The sequence below is a fragment of the Eupeodes corollae genome, chromosome 2 (genome assembly GCF_945859685.1).
Source record: "Eupeodes corollae chromosome 2, idEupCoro1.1, whole genome shotgun sequence".
Classification (NCBI taxonomy): Eukaryota; Metazoa; Arthropoda; class Insecta; order Diptera; family Syrphidae; genus Eupeodes; species Eupeodes corollae.
The window spans coordinates 21066294-21069034 of record NC_079148.1 but is presented as its reverse complement, the minus strand read 5'-3'; the positions used below and the strand labels follow the sequence as shown (position 1 = coordinate 21069034).

Sequence of the window (2741 nt, the reverse complement as noted above, 5' to 3'; positions counted from 1 at the left end):
ACAATAACGACGACGACGAGGACGCCACTACCATCACCACAAGGTAACTCGACACACGCAGGAAATTATCTGACGCGTATGTTATTGATGAGGGGAGATCGCGCTTCTTGTTTTATTATTTTTTTGTTGTGGTTGAATTGTTTTGAGGGGGGTATAGACGCGAAACACGAATTGTGCGTTGCCAATTTTTAATTAATTTCTTGTAAGATACGCACAATGAAAGTTATACGCACTGCAATCAAATCATCTTTAATAAAATGTAGGATGATTATTTGTCCATTATAAATTTGTTGTCATTAATTTTGTATTCCTAAACAATTTTTTGAAGTAAAGAAAACACAAAATAAACTATAGACAGCCGGTCTATAAATAATATTAATCTCTCAAGAATTGTCTATGTAATTATTTTGAACCTATTCTCAACAACATGGCAACTGTGTTATTAATAAAACAGTGTTACAAATTAACTTTAAGCAAAAGAAAAACTTAAAAAAGTATTCGCTGCGGACAGGATTCGAACCTGTGCGGGTAGAACCCAATGGATTTCAAGTCCATCTCCTTAACCACTCGGACACCGCAGCTGACGAAAAAGTGATGCCAAACTACACAAACATTATTATGGTATTATTGATCAAAAGGGTGTTTTTTAAAAGTTAATATTCACATAAATAATGATAATTACTGTAATTTTTGATGATTTTTGTGAAAAATGGCAATTGGCATAAAAAACAATTAACACCTATTCATTTCTAGTCTTTAAACTTGTACTTATATCAAAAACACTCGTACATAAAAAGTTATTCGATTTAAAAAAATGTTAAGCATACGCCAGAGTGTATTAAAAGAATAATTAATGTAAAATAGCAAGATTTTTGAATGCTATTCGAAGTTTATTGCTGATATACACATTATTGTCTTTAACTGTTTTATAACCTAACCATAATTATTTCCTTGAAAATATTAAACACGATCACTCATCTAAAATACTAAAATATTTATAAAGCCACTAAAAACACTGCATATAGTGTTTTGAATTATTAGTACAAAACTGAACAAACTTGTGTTAAACTTTAAGTGACTACCGAAAAATTAAAAAAAAAGTATTACTCATACGCCAGAGTAACCAGCAAGTTTTATACAATGCTGCCGTCACCATACTGTAGACAAAGATCATGGATCTGTGAGATTTTCTAAAGTCAAATAATCTTTCGATCAAATATGGTAAGTCAATGTTGTACTGTTGTGAACCCGCAATAACATCCAAGGTTGTGAGTTTTGTTTGGTAGCACTTGATCATGAGCTGCGGTGTCCGAGTGGTTAAGGAGATGGACTTGAAATCCATTGGGTTCTACCCGCACAGGTTCGAATCCTGTCCGCAGCGTTAGAATTTTTTCGTTTTTTCATTGAACTCGTAACATTTAGGGCAACAAAAGACAATAGTTATATTACTACTTAAAATTAAAAGAAAAACAAACCTAGATCTACTAGAATATGTCTATATATTAGGCTATATGATGGTTGATTGAATTATGTTTGCCCATCATATTTGAACATTATAGGAAAATATTGAAAACTTATTGCCAAATTAGAGCAGGTTAACCCGTGCAGTGTGTTCTTTGAAACGAAAATTTTACTGCTGTAGCCGAGAGCGGTAGACTCAATTCATAACGAATATCAATTCGCCATCGGCCATAACAGCTCAAAACTCCATGCAACAATATTTTGGGCAAGGTGCTAAGTATATTGTCTTACAACTTCTAATTTACTTCGGAATAGATCTCCGCTTTACAGTTTGGTCAATAGAGGAAGCATTTATTTGATAACAATTTTGGATAAAATCAAACTCTAATAATCAAATTATTTCTGAAAACCTGCAAGTTATTTTCAAAGACAATATATCAACAGAGATTGTGGTTTGTGGAGATACTAGAAATGATGTGTCTGAAAACAATGGAACTCCAAGCGCGCGCCGGCTTCTGCAGTCAATTAACTTAAATAGTTAACGAGGCTACAGAATATTTGAAAACTACGGGAATAAGAGATATGGAGGATATGTCTAAATTAGACACCATTGAAGAAGATCTCGCATCTAATCTGCAGCGTCTCACTACCGCCAATGAGAATCTTCGCATAATCAACAATGAATTTCAGAATAAAAACATCGAGGACTCTTAACCAGAGAAGGTAACCGAATATGAAGACTCTGCTGTAGGTGATGGCTAGGTTACAAGTTCGATTAGAAAAGGTACGAGCTAAAATGAATCCCTACCAAAATGATGAGAAAGTGCGTCGTCAATCTGCAACACCATTGCAGCGGGCTCGTTGTACGAAACTTAACAAATTAGAGCTGAAAAAGTTTTCAGGAGACCATCAAGAATGGATTAGTTTTTGGGAAAATTTCCATACGACTGTGCATGAGATGAGTCTTTGAGTGGAGCAGAAAAATTAAATTATTTGCAGTCTGTTTTAACTGGGAACGCAGGGAAGACTTTATCAGGTTTCACCCCCACTGATACCTGCTACGTTGCGGCTATCTCTCTTTTGCAAGAGGAGTATAGAGATTCGGAAAAATTAATAGATAAGTTGATGCAAGAACTCATGGCGCTTCCAGCTGTTCATAGCAAAACTGACGCTAGTGGATTAAGAAATTTATACAGTACGGTAATTTCTTGCAGTTGGTCTCTTACAGCACTAGGTGTTCCTTCTTCTCATTATTACATAATGCTTAAGACAATTCTCCT

The 2741-nt window shown here is 34.6% G+C and overlaps 2 non-coding genes across 2 annotated transcripts; one reads left to right on the top strand and one right to left on the bottom strand.

The window, feature by feature from the left end:
* Window positions 1-499: 499 nt before the first annotated feature.
* Trnas-uga (transfer RNA serine (anticodon UGA)) lies at window positions 500-581 on the bottom strand. The gene has a single exon. It is a non-coding gene; the product is annotated as a tRNA-Ser (tRNA).
* A 718-nt stretch (window positions 582-1299) lies between these two features.
* Trnas-uga (transfer RNA serine (anticodon UGA)) lies at window positions 1300-1381 on the top strand. The gene has a single exon. It is a non-coding gene; the product is annotated as a tRNA-Ser (tRNA).
* Window positions 1382-2741: the final 1360 nt, after the last annotated feature.